The sequence below is a fragment of the Aquarana catesbeiana genome, linkage group LG03 (assembly GCF_042186555.1).
Source record: "Aquarana catesbeiana isolate 2022-GZ linkage group LG03, ASM4218655v1, whole genome shotgun sequence".
Classification (NCBI taxonomy): Eukaryota; Metazoa; Chordata; class Amphibia; order Anura; family Ranidae; genus Aquarana; species Aquarana catesbeiana.
In genome coordinates, this window is record NC_133326.1 from 296,298,401 (window position 1) to 296,319,319 (window position 20,919).

Below are 20,919 nucleotides of genomic sequence, written 5' to 3' on the forward strand. Positions count from 1 at the left end.
TTCTTAGGACACGATTAATGCAGTAATTACTGTGTTCTACCAATAAGAACGGCTCCCCATGCCAAGCTGGGAGAATACAATAGCTACACAGGAGTGATCCCCCCATCAACATGGTGTTGAGCTTGTTCTTTTGGAAAATAACAGACTTACTGGCTGCATCACCAGGTGAATAAAAGTAGGAAAGCCCAAAAAAGATAACAAATGCAGCAATCACATTTAAAAATTGGTAAGCTGCAATATAATAAAGGTTTATTTTAGGATTAATACCACTTTAAGGACCCAGAATCAGGGATAGAGGTAAGTATTTAACACTTTGGGCTACACTTAGGGATTGGGGGTTTATTTAAGGGACTAATAGTGAAGTCATGGTCTTAGATCTATTAAGCAATAAATAAATGGTTGCGCATAACCTTATACATCAACATACATTAAGAAATAAAGGTTGCATATAGGGCACCCTTATGGACTCCTTGTGGTTATTTAAATGGTAACATGTTGCTTGCTACATCAACTAATCAGCATATGTTTGCTGCCCCTCCACAGTGCATTTACTGAGGAGGGGTGACATTTTCAGGCTCAGTCATGTAAATATATTATTGTGCCTTTCCTGGGTTAGGGGCACGCAGCGCACTCCTCCTGTGACACCAGTAACCGGGTGTCATGTAATCGCTATGATTGGTCATCACATAGCTTTCCATTCATGAACAGCCTGCTTACTGATGTGATCTATGATTGGCCCAAAGCAATCACATACTCTTTATTTATTCCGGATAAACTGGTTTCCCAATACAATGATGGCCGCCACAATTTCCTAAATACCCTATACATAAAGAAAAAGATAAAAATCGCTGTGTCATCACCTCAGATGGAAATATAGAGGGGAGTATCCTATAAGGTATCAGATACCTCAAACTCATGCACCATACACAGTCAGCTCATCCCCATACAATTATAACAGGGAGTGGATGGTAGCGTGATCCTCTAGATATATAAGCATATATTTAAGGAGGACTAAAGGTCCAAAAATAAATCTTCAAAGAGGATCAATCATTCAATTACAAACAGCTTTATTAATGTATATTATGTAAAAATAGAACATGAAAAATAGCAAAAACCTCTGACATAACAAAAAGTTACAATGACAACGTTGTCAAAACCAGACAAGAATGCAGCTGCAGACACCCACACACATCCACCACACACATGCATCCAATCCGATGGTTGAATCAAAGAGACACTAGTGCAACTGACTGAAGAGTATAATGTGGTTTAACCACAGCTGGCCAGTCTATGACTTCAACGGTAGTACAGGGCCAGACATGATGTGGAATATGTGAGCGATTGATGGATGGCTGAGTCTGCTGGAACAGAGTCCATCAGTGGTGCATTTGCATAGTACAAGTAAAAGCTAAATAGAGTCTGCACACTGATATACTGAATGGTAGCCAAACGGCTAACCTGGCTGTGTAAAGCTGTATTGTAAGCGGGTGGACAGGTGCAGATAGGAGCTGTGTGCGTAGGAGGCCAGCTACATATGGGTGAGTCGGTGTCCTATGGACAGTATACACAAAGTAAGTCAGTATGATCTCACCACTCCCCAGCCATACTGAAGGCTCCTAATGCCTAATGGACAGATGGACTCCACCAGAGCACTCTTTGTTTTGGTCTCATAACTATCCGCACCCTCCTCAATCTGAGTGCGGCATTTGATACCATTTCTCATAACATCCTTCTTGACAGATTAGCCTCCATTGGATTCACTGACTTACCCCGGAACTGGTTTAAATCTTATCTCTCTGGCCATACTCAATTCATCCAACTCAAAGCTTACAAATCTCAACCATCTCTACTCTCTACTGGTGTGCCCCAGGATTCTGTCCTGGGGCCCATTCTGTTAATAATCTATCTTCTTCCTCTTGGTCTCATATTCAATAAATTTAACATCCACTTCCTTTGTTATGCGGCTGACACCCAGCTCTACATGTCCTCTAAACCTATGACTACTACCACCCCAAATCAAATCCTGGCTCTCTTCCAACTTTCTCAAACTAAACAGTGACAAAGCGAGGTTCCACTCATTGGCACGAAATCCACCCTGACAAAACTTAACAGTTTTTCAGTTAATATTGATAACTTCATAGTCTTTCCCTGCCCTCAGGAAAAGAGTCTGGGTGTCATCCTCGGCAGCACACTATCTTTCCAAGCCCACATCATTAATGTCGCTCGGTCAGCATATTTCCATCTGCGTAAGATTAATCGCCTCCATCTGTTCTGCCGTTCTCATTCACAATCTAATCCCTTCCTGCATAGATTACTGCAATCCCCTTCTTTTACATATCAATTTCATGTCCCTCCAAAAACTGCAACCAGTTCAGAACTCTGCTGCTTGCATCATCACCAGAGCCCCTTCCTTTAATTACATCACTCCTGTCCTTCAGCACCTTCACTGGCTTTGGGTCAAATATTGTATGGATTTCAAAATGATGTTACTTAACTTTAAGGTCATTCATAACCTCACTCCTCCGTACCTCTCTGAACTCCTTCAACAGACCCTCTTGCACTCTCAGCTCCTCTTCTTCCATTCACCTCAATGTTCCATCACCTGCTTGACCACTATGGGACTGAGAGCCTTTAGCTGCTCTGCCCCCTGACTTTGGAACACCCTGCAACCTGACATCTGCAACATTAATTTACTACCTATCTTCAAATCATGTCCTAAAACGCATATTTTTAAACTAGCATACTCTGTCTGATTACATTGATTTGTTTTTGTAATTTATTGGCTATGTAATGTATATTTATTTTATTTACGTTTTTGTTGCTCTGTTGCTTTCTTTGTAAGGTGAACTTGGGTGTTCTGAAAGATGCCTATAAATAAAATGTATTATTTTTACATGGTATATGGCTACCTGTACCATGTGATTGGCTGTAGCCAATCACAGATCAAAACCACAAGCAAGCTGTTCATGAATAGTTAACCCATTCATGACAGCTGCAACTATTGTTTATACAGTGATCAAGGCTGCACTGCACTGATGACAGTATGTAAAAAATAAATAAAAATGTGAAACCCATTATTTAATTTCTTAATTTTCCAAAAAATTGTGAAACACTAAATATAATACGAAATACCTTGGACTGTCTACTTCCCAAAAAAGGGTTCATTGGGGGAGGAATTTGTACTGAGGCCTCAAGAAATGAGATAGGCCTTTGGTACATCAGGATTGATCAATTTTGAAATATATATATACTATAGTTTGTAGACACTATAACTATCACATAAACCATTTAATATACAGTTATTGTTTTTTTTTTTTTTTTGTTTTTTTTTTTTTTTTTTTTTTTTACCAAAGACATGTAGCAGGACACATTTTGGTTTAAATTTATGAAAAAAATAAATTTTATTGGATATATTTTTATAACAGAAAGTAGAAAATATTTGGTTTTTTTTTTGTTTTTTCAAAATGTTTAGTCTTTTTTCATTTCTATAACAAAAAATAGAAAAAGTAAAAACCCAGTGGTGATTGAATACCACCTAAAGAAAGCTCAATTTGTGTGTAAAATTTATATAAATTTAATTTGCATACAGTGTTGCATGACCACACAATTGACAGTTAAAGTAGCGCAGTGCTGAATAGCAAAAAATGCTCTGGTCATGAAGGGGGTAAAACCTGACATAGCTCAAGTGGTTAAATATAACGAGAAATAAAGCTATTAGTGGTGACTCTAGCATCAGGAGGGTTTTGCATAAAGCAAGTAGAGGAAGGAGAGCATAAAAAAACATTTTACTTTGAGTTGTAATTTAAATACCTTACCTTTATCTATATTTTATAAGCAACACAAAAACCTATAATATGTGATCATGTAAATACTAATGCCCCGTACACACGGTCGGACTTTGTTCGGATATTCCGACAACAAAATCCTATAATTTTTTCCGCCGGATGTTGGCTCAAACTTGTCTTGCATACACACGGTCACACAAAGTTGTCGGAAAATCCAATCGTTCTGAACGCGGTGACGTAAAACACGTACGTTGGGACTATAAATGGGGCAGTGGCCAATAGCTTTCATCTCTTTATTTATTCTGAGCATGCGTGGCACTTTGTCCATCGGATTTGTGTACACACGATCGGAATTTCCGACAACGGATTTTGTTGTCAGAAAATTTTATATCCTGCTCTCCAACTTTGTGTGTCGGAAAATCTGATGGAAAATGTGTGATGGAGCCTACACACGGTCGGAATTTCCGACAACAAGGTCCTATCACACATTTTCCATTGGAAAATCCGACCATGTGTACGGGGCATAACACATTAGGAGTGAGTGTATATTTGATTTATTTACAGCATTTATTCTACAAGCAGTTTTTCCATCTCTTTAAATACTGACAAATCTGAATTACAATGGTTCTGTAGATAAATAAATCCAATTAAGGCACTGCTAATTAAATCTAATTAAAAACAGAACCTGCATACCTTAAATACATTCATAAAGAGCACACGTCCATAAATCCATAAAGTACAACCCTAATTACTACTGTATGCATAATATGAAGCAATTTACATATTACATGGTTTTATTTGTTGACTTCATCGATTAATGTGAGCTAACAGCTGTAATCCAAATTAAGTGTAAGCATTCGATTACATTTTAATAGCGGATACACAGCATAATGTACACAGGAGATGTCTGTCAGCAAATCCCAGAACAGCTATTGATTTTTCAGAAAGGATCATATGCTCCTTTGTCAGGGCTGTGATATTAAATAAACTCATAAAAAGTGTGAAGCCATGTAATAATAGGCTGGTCATGTTTGAACCACTCTTATAAAATGTCATCAGATTGTAAATTTATTTGGTTATTGCAAAGTAGCAGGTTATTGTTTGCGTAATGGTGGACCAAGAACTGGCAAAACAGCACAAAACTGGAGCATGGTTTGTTTTCTGCTGCATGAATAAAATAACCCGGGCTACATAAGAATTATTATTGTGATTTATACACATCTAAATATGGTTTATTAAAACAATGCACACATGATCAATGCACACATTTTGTATGACATTTGTGAAAAGTTTGTTTTACCGCATCAAGATGACAAACTTTTGTAAGAAGGTAAAGTCAAATTCCAATATGCTCTATATAATACATTTAGGTTATACAGACCAAGGAGGGGATAGGATTTATTTCAGAAATTTCACAATTTGCACTGTACTCAACAATGTCAGCATGCCATCATTGCCTGGCGTGCCAAAGGTATAAGGCTTGAGGGGACCAGTCACAGAGAGTGGAGGAAGCCTGCTGGAGCGAGGGGTACAGTAAAGCCGGCCATACTTGGATCAAATTGCATCCGGTTCAGCAGGGATCCATCCAGGTTGGTAATGCAGTGCCTTGAAAAAGTATTCATATCCCTGTTGTTATTATCCCTGTTGTAATGTTACAATCAAAAAGGTAAATGGATTTTATTGGGATTTTATGTGATAGACCAACACAAAGTGCCACATAATTGTGAAGTGGAAGGAAAATGATAAATGGCTTTCAAAATTTGTTACAAATAAAGTGTGGCGTGCATTTGTATTCAGCCCCCCTGAGTCAATACTTTGTAGAACCACCTTTCATTGCAATTACAGCTGCAAGTCTTTTTAGGTACGTCTCTACCAGCTTTGCACATCTAGAGAGTGAAATGTTTGTCCATTCTTCTTTGCAAAACAGTTCAAGCTCTGTCAGATTGGATGTCTTGCCACAGATTCTCAATTGGATTTAGGTCTGGACTTTGACTGGGCCATTCTAACACACGAAGATGCTTTGATTTAAACCATTCCATTGTAGCTCTGGCTGTATGTTTAGGGTCTTGTCCTGCTGGAAGGTGAACCTCTGCCCTAATCTCAAGTCTTTTGCAGACTCTAACAGGTTTTTTTCTAAGATTGCGCTGTATTTGGCTCCATCCATTTTCCCATCAACTCTGACCAGCTTCCCTGTCCCAGCTGAAGAAAAGCATCCCCGCAACGTGATGCTGCCACCACCATGTTTCACGGTGGGGATGGTGTGTTCAGGGTGATGTGCAGTGTTAGATTTCCACCACACATAGCGTTTTGGCTTTAGGCCAAAAAAGTTGAATTTGTCTCATCTGACCAGAGCACCTTCTTCCACATGTTTGCTGTGTCCCCCCACATGGCTTCTCGCAAACTGCAAACAGGACTTCTTATGGCTTTTTTTTTAACAATGGCTTTCTTCTTACCACTCTTCCATAAAGGCCAAATATGTGGAGTGCACAACTAATAGTTGTCCTGTGGACAGGTTCTCCCACCTGAGCTGTAGATCTCTGCAGCTCCTCCAGAGTGACCATGGGCCTCTTGGCTGCTTCTCTGATTAATACTCTCCTTGCCAGCCTGTCAGTTTAGGTGAAAGGCCACGGTTTAGTAGGTATGCAGTTTTGCCATACTCTTTCCATTTTCAGATAATGGATTGAACAGTCCTCCGTGAGATGTTCAAAGCTTGGGATATTTTTTTATAACTTAACCCTGCTTTAAACTTCTCCACAACTTTATCTCTGACCTGTCTGGTGTGTTCCTTGGTCTTCATGATGCTGTTTGTTCACTACGGTTCTCTAACAAACCTCTGAGGGCTTAACAGAACAGCTGTTATTATACTGAGATTAAATTACACACAAGTGGACTCTATTTACTAATTAGGTGACTTCTGAAGGCAATTGGTTCCAGCTCTTACAACAAAAAAAAGAAACAATTCAGACAGCAGATATACTATTTGAGTATCAATACTTCTGCTTATAGGGCCATTTTTTATTTATACCAAAAAAAAAAAAAAAAAGAAAAACAAAGGTGAGGGGGGGGAGAGGAAGAGGAGGGACAGAAAAAAAAAAGGAAAAGGTGTGTGTGTGGGGGGGGGGGGGGGGAATGCCAATGCACTGTGATTAATTCTAGACCTGGAATTATTAATAACAACAGTAATAAACATCTATTGCACCATATCTATCCAAATATTATATATTAAGTCATCTAACAACTATTCAGTATCTGACAAAAGTGAGTACACCCCTCACATTTTTGTAAATATTTTATTACATCTTTTCACGTGACACTAAAGAAATTACACTTTTCTACAATTTAAAGTAGTGAATGTACAGCTTGTATAACAGTGTAAATTTGCTGTCCCCTCAAAATAACTCAACACACAGCCATTCATTTCTAAACTGCTGGCAACATAAGTGAGTACACCCCTAAGTTAAAATGTCCAAATTGGGCCCAATTAGCCATTTTTGCCCCCTGGTGTCATGTGACTCTTTAGCGTTACAAGGCCTCAGGTGTGAATGGGGAGCAGGTGCGTTAAATTTGATGTTATCGCTCTCACTCTCTCATACTGGTCACTGGAAGTTCAACATGGCACCTCATGGCAAAGAACTCTCTGAGGATCTGAGAAAAAGAATTGTTGATCTACATAAAGATGGCTTAGGCTATAAGAAGATTACCAAGACCCTGAAACTGAGCTGCAGCATGGTGGCCAAGACCATAAAGCGGTTTAACAGGACAGGTTCCATTCAGAACAGGCCTCGCCATGGTTGACCAAAAAAGTTGAGTGCACATGCTCAGCGTCATATCCAGAGGTTGTTTTTGGGAAATAGACATATGAGTGCTGCCAGAATTGCTGCAGAGATGGAGGGGTGGGAGGTCAGCCTGTCAGTGCTCAGACCATACGCCACACACTGCATCAAATTGGTGTGGTCTGGCTGTTGTCCCAGAAGGAAGCCTCTTCTAAAGATGATGCACAGGAAAGCCTGCAAACAGTTTGCTGAAGACAAGCAGACTAAGGACATGGATTACCGGAACCATGTCCTGTGGTCTGATGAGACCAAGATAAACTTATTTGGTTCAGATGGCATCAAGCGTGTGTGGTGGCAACCAGCACACGCTTGACGCTTCACACAAAGACAAGTGTGTTTTGCCTACAGTCAAGCATGGTGGTGAGAGTGTCATGGTCTGGGGCTGCATGAGTGCTGTTGGCACTGGGGAGCTACAGTTCATTGAGGGAACCATGAATGCCAACATTGGGGAGCTACAGTTCATTGAGGGAACCATGAATGCCAACATGCACTGTGACATACTGAAGCAGAGCATGATCCCCTCCCTTCAGAGACTGGGCCGCAGGGCAGTATTCCAATATGCTAATGACCTCAAACACACCTCCAAGAGAACAACTGCCTTGCTAAAGAAGCTAAGGGTAAAGGTGATGGACTGGCCAAGCATGTCTCCAGACCTAAACCCTATTGACCATCTGTGGGGCACCCTCAAATGGAAGGTGGATTAGTGCAAGTTCTCTAACATCCACCAGCTCTATGATGTCCTCATAGAAGAATGGAAGAGGACTCTCCAGTGGCAAACTGTGAAGCTCTGGTGAACTCCATGCCCAAGAGGGTTAAGGCAGTGCTGGAAAGTAATGGCCACACAAAATATTGAAACTTTGGTCCCAATTTGGACATTATCACTTAGGGGTATACTCACTTTTGTTACCAGCGGTTTAGACATTATTGGCTGTGTGTTGAATTATTTTGAGGGGACAGCAAATTGACACTGTTATACAAACTGTACACTCACTACTTTACATTGTAGCAAAGTGTCATTTCTTTAGTGTTGTCACATGAAAAGATATAAAATATTTACAAAAATGTGTGGAGTGTACTCACTTTTGTGAGATACTGTATATCATTAGAATACTGTAATATCAGGGATCTAATATCGTATTATAATATAACAAAGTTGTTTTAAATTCGAACCAACATGCCCATATCTTTAAATATTTATTTGTCATGCCCTTGGTATTATACACAATGGTCTAAATGCCAAACCATAGGTAAAGTGTAACTCTAATGAGTAATCTATTTTGATTTATATCATTACCTTGTTGTACTAATCTTTACTATATTCATATTGTAGAAAAACAAACAATACAACACGATTGTTATAAGTGACACTACGCCTCTGAGGAAGGACGTCATCATCCGAAACATGTCAGGCGTCATTTCCGGCTCCAATCTCTGCTAGCCCATAACCTCTGTATAGGGCAGCTAAGTTTCATGTCTATATATGCTAGTATTTGAAACTTTTTTGAAATTGGATTTATACTTTTTTTTTACCTCACATTTGGTCTGTCATTCAAAATCCAGAGGGGTTATATTGTGCCTTGTGCACTAGGTTGTTCTTTTATTGGTATTATACTTAAATTCTTCTTTATAACATATATCATCTATTTTTTGTAACCATTGGGCAAAGTTCAGTATAGACTTTTGTTACATAGGTATTAAAGATTTTGCCATATTTAACAAATGTGGAGTTATTGACTTTTTATATCTACATATTGATTGTGAAGTAAGGTGAAATAGAATAACCCAAGGATCAGACTGGATTATGTCATTTTGTATTATACCCGCCATATTAATGACTGACTGCCAGTAATTTTGAATACAACGGCAGGACCCCCAAATATGACCGTCTCCACATTAAAAAAAATTGAAACCCATTTATCATTTTCCTTCCACTTCACAATTATGTGCCACTTTGTGTTGGTCTATCACATAAAATCCCAATAAAACACATTTACATTTTTGGTTGTAACATGACAAAATGTGGAACATTTCAAGGGGTATGAATACTTTTTCAAGGCACTGTACATTAAACAAAACCTTGATGGAATTAATTGACTTGTATTAACAGTCATTGATACAGAAATTACCCACATACTTAAAGCTATATTAAAGCCTGTTTTTTTTTTTAATAACAAACATGTTATATTTACCTGCTCTGTGCAATGGTTTTGCAAAGAGCAGCCCGGATCCTCCTCTTCTCGGGTCCCAGGCTGGCACTCCTGGCTCCTTAAGGAAAAGATGACCCGCACTCCGGTGATTGCTCTTAAAAAGTGTAATATTTATTGACAAGCCACAGTGACCAAACGCAAATGAGAACAGTTGACACGTTTCAGCCTAGAAGGCCTTAGTCATATGACTAAGGCCTTCTAGGCTGAAACACGTCAACTGTTCTCATTTGCGTTTGATCACTGTGGCTTGTCAATAAATATTACACTTTTTAAGAGCAATCACCGAAGTGCGGATCATCTTTTCCTTATCTCCCTACTCAGCCAGCGACTGTGGATGGAGCACCTGGGATCTCTGCTTTCTATGTGATGTATGGGTAGCAGCACTGACCTTTTTTGTTTAACTCCTGGCTCCTTCCTCCTGCCGGGTGAGCCACACAGGCCCTCATGGACATGGCTGAATCGAGAGGGGGCTCAGGTAAGTATTAGGGGGGTTGGGGGGGCTGCTGCATACAGAAGGTTTTTTTACTTTCATGCATAACTTTGTGCCTTTACAACCACTTTAAAGGATACAAACAGTATCCCACACATAGTACAACAGTCTGAAGTATAAGGCATTAGGCTTCTTGGTTGTGGTTCCTTAGGGCTCATGTACACATCTAAATAAAAAAATGCTTTTAGGCATTTGAGCTTTTATTTCAGCTTGAAGAAGCTTGTGCTTTTTGTGCTCTTGTGCACATTTTTATTGAGCTTCTTCAAGCTCCTGTGAGCTTCTTCAAGCTTCGAGTTTTTTTTGAGCATAATCGTTTTTTTTTCACAAATCCTCATAACTAGTATTTTCCTAACCATATAAACAAAACAAAAGGCTGGAACAAACATTTTTTCTTTTTTGTTTTGTTTTTTGAGCTCTTTTAGGCTCTCTGGGGCACTAGCTCCTCTCAAAAGTGATTCTTAACCACTTAAGGACCGCCTCACGCCGATGTACATCGGCAAGGTGGCACGGGCAGGCAGAATCACGTACATATACGTGATCTGCCTCCTGCGGGCGGGGGGTCCAATCGGACCCCCCCCCGGTGCCCGAGGCGGTCCACTTCTGACCAGCGGCGATCAGAGATGAGGGGGAGACCATCAGTTCGTGGCCCCCCCCTCGCGATCACCGCCGGCCAATCAAATCATTCCTTTGCTGCTGTATGCTAAACAGCAGCAAAGGAAATTATGTCATCTCTCCTCGGCTCGGTATTTTCCGTCCCGGCACCGAGGAGAGAAGACTGGAATGTGAGTTACACAAACACACATACAGTAGAACACGCCAGGCATACATTACATCCCCCGATCCCCCCCCCGATTACCCCCCGATCACCCCTCCCCCCGTCACACTGACACCAAGCAATTTTTTTATTTTTTTTTATTTTTTCTGATTACTGCATGGTGTCAGTTTGTGACAGTTACTGTGTTAGGGCAGTTACTGTTAGCCCCCTTTAGGTCTAGGATACCCCCCTAACCCCCCCTAATAAAGTTTTAACCCCTTGATCACCCCCTGTCGTCAGTGTCACTAAGCGATCATTTTTCTGATCGCTGTATTAGTGTCGCTGGTGACGCTAGTTAGGGAGGTAAATATTTAGGTTCGCCGTCAGCATTTTATAGCGACAGGGACCCCCATATACTACCTAATAAATGTTTTAACACCTTGATTGCCCCCTAGTTAACCCTTTCACCACTGATCACCGTATAACCGTTACGGGTGATGCTGGTTAGTTCATTTATTTTTTATAGTGTCAGGGCACCCGCCGTTTATTACAGAATAAAGGTTTAGCCCCCTGATCGCCCGGCGGTGATATGCGTTGCCCCAGGCAGCGTCAGATTAGCGCCAGTACCGCTAACACCCATGCACGCAGCATACGCCTCCCTTAGTAGTATAGTATCTGAACGGATCAATATCTGATCCGATCAGATCTATACTAGCGTCCCCAGCAGTTTAGGGTTCCCAAAAACGCAGTGTTAGCGGGATCAGCCCAGATACCTGCTAGCACCTGCGTTTTGCCCCTCCGCCCGGCCCAGCCCAGCCCACCCAAGTGCAGTATCGATCGATCACTGTCACTTACAAAACACTAAACGCATAACTGCAGCGTTCGCAGAGTCAGGCCTGATCCCTGCGATCGCTAACAGTTTTTTTGGTAGCATTTTGGTGAACTGGCAAGCACCAGCCCCAGGCAGCGCCAGGTTAGCGCCAGTACCGCTAACACCCACGCACGCACCATACACCTCCCTTAGTAGTATAGTATCTGATTGGATAAATATCTGATCCGATCAGATCTATACTAGTGTCCCCAGCAGTTTAGGGTTTCCAAAAACATAGTGTTAGTGGGATCAGACCAGATATCTGCTAGCACCTGCGTTTTGCCCCACCACCCAGCCCACCCAAGTGCTGTATCGATCGATCACTGTCACTTACAAAACACTAAACACATAACTGCAGCGTTCGCAGAGTCAGGCCTGATCCCTACGATCGCTAACAGTTTTTTTGGTAGCGTTGTGGTGAACTGGCAAGCACCAGCCCCAGGCAGCGTCAGGTTAGCGCCAGTACCGCTAACACCCACGCACGCAGCATACGCCTCCCTTAGTGGTATAGTATCTGAACGGATCAATATCTGATCCGATCAGATCTATATTAGCGTCCCCAGCCGTTTAGGGTTCCCAAAAACGCAGTGTTAGCGGGATCAGCCCAGATACCTGCTAGCACCTGCGTTTTGCCCCTCCGCCCGGCCCAGCCCACCCAAGTGCAGTATTAATCAATCACTGTCACTTACAAAACACTAAACGCATAACTGCAGCGTTCGCAGAGTCAGGCCTGATCCCTGCGATCGCTAACAGTTTTTTTGGTAGCGTTTTGGTGAACTGGCAAGCACCAGTGGCCTAGTACACCCCGGTCGTAGTCAAACCAGCACTGCAGTAACACTTGGTGACGTGGCGAGTCCCATAAGTGCAGTTCAAGCTGGTGAGGTGGCAAGCACAAGTAGTATCCTGCTGCCACCAAGAAGAAGACAAACACAGGCCTGTCGTGCCCATAGTGCCCTTCCTGCTGCATTCACCAATCCTAATTGGGAACCCACCACTTCTGCAGTGCCCGTACTTCCCCCATTCACATCCCCAACCAAATGCAGTCGGCTGCATGAGAGGCATTTTCTTTATGTCCTCCCGAGTACCCCTACCCAGCGAACCCCCCAAAAAAGATGTCGTGTCTGCAGCAAGCGCGGATATAGGCGTGACACCCGCTATTATTGTCCCTCCTGTCCTGACAATCCTGGTCTTTGCATTGGTGAATGTTTTGAACACTACCATTCACTAGTTGAGTATTAGCGTAGGGTACAGCATTGCACAGACTAGGCACACTTTCACAGGGTCTCCCAATATGCCATCGCATTTTGAGAGACCCGAACCTGGAACCGGTTACAGTTATAAAAGTTAGTTACAAAAAAAAGTGTAAAAAAAAAAAAATATATATATATATATATATATATATATATATATATATATATAAAAAAAAATAGTTGTCATTTTATTGTTCTCTCTCTCTCTATTCTCTCTCTATTGTTCTGCTCTTTTTTACTGTATTCTATTCTGCAATGTTTTATTGTTATTATGTTTTATCATGTTTGCTTTTCAGGTATGCAATTTTTTATACTTTACCGTTTACTGTGTTTTATTGTTAACCATTTTTTTGTCTTCAGGTATGCCATTCACGACTTTGAGTGGTTATAGCAGAATGATGCCTGCAGGTTTAGGTATCATCTTGGTATCATTCTTTTCAGCCAGCGGTTGGCTTTCATGTAAAAGCAATCCTAGTGGCTGATTAGCCTCTAGACTGCTTTTACAAGCAGTGGGAGGGAATGACCCCTCACCGTCTTCCGTGTTTTTCTCTGGCTCTCCTGTCTCAACAGGGAACCTGAGAATGCAGCCGGTGATTCAGCCAGCTGACCATAGAGCTGATCAGAGACCAGAGTGGCTCCAAACATCTCTATGGCCTAAGAAACCGGAAGCTACGAGCATTTCATAACTTAGATTTCGACAGATGTAAACAGCGCCATTGGGAAATTGGAAAAGCATTTTATCACACCGATCTTGGTGTGGTCAGATGCTTTGAGGGCAGAGGAGAGATCTAGGGTCTAATAGACCCCAATTTTTTCAGAAAAGAGTACCTGTCACTACCTATTGCTATCATAGGGGATATTTACATTCCCTGAGATAACAATAAAAATGATTTAAAAAAAATAAATAAATGAAAGGAACAGTTTAAAAATAAGATAAAAAAGCAAAACAATAATAAAGAAAAAAAAAAAAAAGCACCCCTGTCCCCCCCTGCTCTCGCGCAAAGGCGAACGCAAGCGTCGGTCTGGCATCAAATGTAAACAGCAATTGCACCATGCATGTGAGGTGTCACCGTGAATGTCAGATCGAGGGCAGTAATTTTAGCAGTAGACCTCCTCTGTAAATCTAAAGTGGTAACCTGTAAAGGCTTTTAAAGGCTTTTAAAAATGTACTTAGTTTGTCGCCACTGCAATTTGCGCAATTTTAAAGCATGTCATGCTTGGTATCCATGTACTCGGCCTAAGATCATCTTTTTTATTTCATCAAACATTTGGGCAATATAGTGTGTTTTAGTGCATTCAAATTTAAAAAAGTGTGTTTTTTCCCCAAAAAATGCGTTTGAAAAATCGCTGCGCAAATACTGTGTGAAAAAAAAAAAATGAAACACCCACCATTTTAATCTGTAGCGCATTTGCTTTAAAAATATATATAATGTTTGGGGGTTCAAAGTAATTTTCTTGCAAAAAAAAATAATTTTTTCATGTAAACAAAAAGTGTCAGAAAGGGCTTTGTCTTCAAGTGGTTAGAAGAGTAGGTGATGTGTGACATAAGCTTCTAAATGTTGTGCATAAAATGCCAGGACAGTTCAAAACATGCAAATGGGGTGTCTACTTTCCAAAATGGGGTCATTTGGGGGGGTTTTGTGCCATCTGGGCATTTTATGGCCTTCAAAACTGTGATAGGTAGTGAGGAGTGAAATCAAAAATTTACGCCCTTAGAAATCCTGAAGGCGGTGATTGGTTTTCGGGGCCCTGTACACGGCTAGGCTCCCAAAAAGTCCTACACATGTGGTATCCCCATACTCAGGAGAAGCAGCTGAATGCATTTTGGGGTGCAATTCCACATAGGCCCATGGCCTGTGTGAGCAATATATCATTTAGTGACAACTTTTTGTAATTTTTTTTTTTTTTTTTGTCATTATTCAATCACTTGGGACAAAAAAAATAAATATTCAATGGGTTCAACATGCCTCTCAGCAATTTCCTTGGGGTGTCTACTTTCCAAAATGGGGTCATTTGGGGGGGGTTTGTACTGCCCTGCCATTTTGGTGCAATCTAAGGAACCATTGGGCAAGTATTCAAGGAATCTCAGAAGGCAATCCAAAAAAAGGATGTTCTGTTGAAATTGTTGATAGAACTCAGTTATCTTCCTCTTCTTTGTAATGATTCTAGTACAAGAACATATTTTATTTAAGTTTTAAAAAATGACAGAAGAAACTGGTTGAATAAGGTACAATGAAGGGATATTTTTTCCTAGCTCTCATGTCAGAGATTCATAATCAATGGAAACCTCAGTAACTGGTGAGAAACATTCAATTAAACAATTTATTTGTACTGTAAATCTAAGTGTTTTTTTGCTGCTCAACAGGAAAGCTATGAATTTCACAGTACTCGTGTTTATTGACTTAAATAATGAAAAGATCTGCTGAAATCCTTCAACAGAAAAAAAAATAAAAAATACTATTTTTCTGTCTTATGTAAAAACACAATTCTAAAGTAGGCATGTCAAACTCAAAACAGTGGGCCAACCTGAAAGGTAACATTCTTAAAGGGGTTGCACTTATGTTTACTAAGTGCCATATCTTCTTAATTTCAGGAAAGGATTATAGAACTTTGGTAATGATTGTATAAATTTTGTTGGAAAATATAGATGTATAGTATTTTTGCCACTTACAACATTTATCTCAGAGATTGGGTCCATAAAACATTTCCTAAAAGTAATAAGATAAAACGTTATGAAAATAAGTATAGCCTTTATCAACATGGGGAACAATTGGGCCACATTTATTTTAAATGCTATACAGCAACTAAGGGTCACAAAAAGGAAGAAACTAGGCTTATATGTCCCAAAAAATACGAGTTTGACAGACCTGATTTAAGGAGATTTTTATATCGAAGCATTCTTTTAAATTGGAAACCATTAACACTTTCTAGTCTATCTATCCACTAATAAGTATATAAATGGCAAGTTGATAGATTGTGTATCAACCTCTTTTGCACTTACTGCAACTGACAATGCCCTATAAAATAAATCGAGCAGTAATACAGGATTTCCCATAACCACACCATATTGTTTTATGACCGAAAAGCTTAACTTTAATCGTAAGTGGGAAGCCCTACATTGTGAAAAGTTCTCCAATAACGTAACCAGTGATGGGCAAATCTGCCTGGGTTTCAGCTGCCAGAGCAAAGCCCATTAAAGTCTATGGGGGGGGGGACTTGTTACATTTTGGCCTCTTTTATGCCAGAAAAAGTCTGATGTGAGCTTTTGGTCAGAAATTCCGACCGCGTGTATGCTCCATCGGACTTTTGCTGGCGGAATTTCCGCCAGCAAAAGATTGAGAGCAGGTTCTCTATTTTTCCATCGGAAAAAGTTCCTATCGGAAATTCTGTTCATCTGTATGCAATTCTGACGTGCAAAAAACCATGCATGCTCAGAATCAAATACAAGACAGAAGCGCTCGGTCTGGTAAAACTAGCGTTCGTAATGGAGATAGCACATTCGTCACGCTGTAAATTTTTGGATGTTTTAATGCAGCGCATTCTTTTGTTCTTTATAATGCTAGAAGAATGAAGTTGTTTTGCTGCTGATATTCACAGAGTTCTGACAAACTTATTTCTTTATTATTTCTTATAGTGATTTTTTTTCCTTTTTTTATTTAAATCAAGATCTCCTTTTTTTGATTATTTTAAAATTATTTTCTAGTGATCTCCATAATTTTATTTTTGTGTGTGTCAAGTTACCACAACAACATTATTATCTTGTATTTTTTAACCTCGAGGAGGTTAGTGTCCCTTGTTAATTTGACATTGTATTTTTGAAATGTACCTGCCTACTCATAAACAAACTGTCCTTTTTTAATAAAAAACACATAGGCAAGTATTTGCTGAAAACAAAATTACCATTTATTCTGGGTCATAACAAAAGAAAGAGGGAAGGCAACGCTGGAGAAACTGCAGAAATTTGCAAAGCCTTTGGACCCCAGGGCACACATCAACTATTTGAAAAAAAAAATTGGTAGCCTGAGGAGTCCATACAATAGGGAGCACAATCTGGTTCTGGACTCCGAGAGATCAGGAACAGCAGCGGATCACATATATGTCCCCAGGCTGTGGTACTACCACAGCCTGCGTCTTCTGTCAGACCAGACTGAACCCAGGCCATCATTTCTTGTCTTACTTGCAACACTTCCCTGCACGCTGTGGCTTTGTTCATCGAGTTGTGTCAGGAGGTGGGGGAGGTGGAGAAGGAGGTAGAGGAGGGGGAGGAGGTGGAGGAGGAGGTGGAGGAGGATGGACGAACTCAGAAAGGTGTGTATTTTCTGTCAGTTGGCCACTCAACCCCTTATTTAGGGTCAGGAAAATTATGTTCTCACAGATGAGGTGTTGGCCCTTCTCCATTTCCTGCATTTTCGCTGCTACTATGCAGCCATAGCCCTCTTGAACACTGGGGGGGTATCTCAGGGTCGCATGAGCATCCCGAATGAGGGCAAGTGCTGCTTCCTCCACGTTTCTCCCCTTCCTGGGCTTTTTGGGTGGAAGGCAGAGGGGAGGGACCTGGGATTGGGTCTGTCCACTGGGCCCGGCCACCTCCTTGCTGCCACTTCCCCCTGCCACCTCCTGGCTGCCACATTTCAGACCCTCATCCTAGCTGAGGCTTTCCTGTGTATAAAAAAGGGACATAGTTTTCTTTTTTGCTTGATCAATCACACACAATTTTCAGCTCATGACTGTTGCAAATTGAATGTTAATAAATAGAAAAGACTATCATTCTGACCCCAGCATTTTTAATTCTTGTCTCAATCATTTTTGGCCACTACTGTCTATTGATATGTAAAACACTTTTTGTTCAATCATTAATTTCTTATCAATAATAACATCTAGTTAATATAATTAATTTTAGGACAAGAAATATGTAGAAAAATACTATACCTGCCTCAAGCTGGGCTCCTCCACTTCTTCCTGGATGGAAGGCCCAGGTTGGTCCTCAGAAGCCTCAGCTGGGGGGGAAGGAAGTGTGGAAAGTGATGACCTCACTTCAGTCTGGTCTTCCAGAAAACGCATTTTGTTGTAGTACCACAGACTGGGTACATACATGTCCTCTGCTGCTGCTCCTGACCTCTGGGATGCCAGGACCTTATTATGCTCCTTCTTGTATGTGCTCCTCAAGTTACCAATTTTCCTGTCCAAAAAATCGCTGTCTGCGTTGGGGACCTCTGTCTTCACAAATTCCAGCAGTTTCTCCAGCGCTGCCTTCCTAGCTGGTCTGTTATAATATAAATTATGTTTGACTGGTCACAAACTGGGCATCTCCCTGTACTATTGATAAACTGGCTCATAAACTCAGGCTTTTTGAACGGATTCATTATTTCTGCAAGACAAAAAAACAAGAGAAAAATACTAATGTCAGGCTAAACTCTCATAATCTTATCACAATATAGGCCTCAATCTAGAAGCAGTATAGGGCACTGATGCCCCAAGTTAAAATGTTACCTTCGTTCTCATGATTGGCACTTCCTCCACTCACAGATCGTACGTCCGACGCACGCGTGTGCATGGCGGAGACACAGCAGGTGCGTAATTCCAGTAACGACAAGGAAAGCCCGGAGCCAGAAACCTCCCGATCTTGGAGGCCTCAAACATGTCCTTTGTAGAAATGGTGGAGATGGTGAACATCTTGAAGAGGGTCGACTATGATGGGAAGTATGGACCTTACCTAAACTGAAATGTGAGAAAGGCCAAGATCATGTTAAAGTTGTGAGAAGTCTGAACAGGAATTTTGGGGTACGACGATCCAAGGAGCAATTGAGGAAACACTGGTCAGACCTGAAATTGAGGGAGCAGGATCAGTACAGAAGGATCAAGAAACTGCTTCTAAAAAGTATTTGTCATGTGCTCCTATTTTTGTTATTGCTTGCATGCTGCTCCATGTGCTTTTCTTTACTGTTGTACAGTTTGAAATGGCAACTTTCAGGCTCCTGGGCACAGTAATCGGTCGTAGTAAACATCGTTCGTTCGTCCACTAATAATACAATTTTTTTTGCAGATACAGTGTTAACTACATTTGGCCATGCCAATTTGTATTAAAATAAGTTTAGTACATTGCCTAGATGTGTAACTAGAATGAAATGCAAACTTGATTCAGTGTAATGTAAGGAGAGGACACTCAGCCGCTGTTTACACATCTGGACTCAGGAGCACTAGTGTGGGACACCAGAACAAACTTTTTAGGGTGTTCCACACAGGCGCTCCAGGGGATACTAGGGGTGTCTCCATGTGTTAAAAAGGAAGTATTCCAGCTTTGGTAAGGGAAAAAAACCTGTATTCAGCTTAGAACTGTACCAAAACAGACAATTGTACCACACTTCCAAGCAATGTTTCATATTCCTATTTCTGGCCTCAAATATCTGTGTGCTAAGTATACCTTTGTTTAATTCTCATAGGGGAGAAAAGACTCGGGATGTCTGAGGATACCAGGGACCCCAACCTCATAAAGAAGGTTAACTCAGCACACCACAACCTGAGCATGTGGAGGAAGGAGAGGTGGATAAAGTGGTTGAAATAGTGACCACAACAGGTGAGTGTCTGAGACCACAGCTTCAGGTAATAGATGTATGCCTGCATATTTATAATATATAATAATTTATAATACATGGTGTGTTTTTTTTATTTTAGGTGATGTGCATGTTGTGGAAGAACAATCTCCTCATTTCACCAGTGCAAGTGCACAAATGCTAATCCAGGACATAATGGTGTGTAGTTGGGATTTAGACATCATAAAGCAAAAAAAACAATAATGTTGAACAAAAAATAAAGAACATCGTTAATGTATTAGGGAGAATATAAATAACAACAAAATGACACCATTTTAGACGTTTTTTGAGAAATTTCCTAAAGTTTTAGTACATTTTAAAAGCCAAATTTTGAAGATGCACACAGTGTGTCAACATGTGTTATCTGCCATCATGGGATATTAATGTACGCGTTTTGTGGGTGCAACCCCTTCCATGCAACTCAAGTAGGTGAGAGGAAGGGGTTGAACCCCCAAAACACGTACTTTGATCCCCCATGATGGGAGCTAGCACATGTTGACATTAGGCATGGGATCAGGAGGGAAATCCCCATTTTGAATCCCAATTTTTGTGCATCTTCAAAATGTGGCCTTTACAGGTGTGACATTACCCCATCTGATGAAGACAAGATCAACACAGTTTTGACATACTCATGTCTGATATTGCCTTCACTTTTTGTATGTTGAACTTTGTAATTTCCAGAGTTGTATAGGTTATGGTTTGAAACATTCCTGTTAAAGCAAAATATAAAACTAAAAATGTCAAACTTAATTAAACAAAGATGTGTTTTTGGTGGAAAAATGTTTTACATGTGAATGTGCACAGAGTAAAAGTTTTTATACTCAACAATGTGTTGCTTCTTCTTTCATTGCTCAATACCAGTTTTTGTATTAAGTTGGTGTTTACAGTGACAATGGGGCAAAATCCACTTGGCACTACAAGTGCACTAGGAGAACCGAGGAGACAGCTAAAAGAAACACAAGCAGTAAATCAAATTCAAAATGATTTCAGATCAAAATAATTTTTACATTTTCGAAAAGAATCAAAAATTTGCTGGCATAACAATGGCCCACCCTACCCGTAAAATAGTCCAGATACTTTTGCCGCACATCATGGGCGCTTTGGGGGGGCAAGCCAGGACGGCCAGCTTCCAGGGCCGT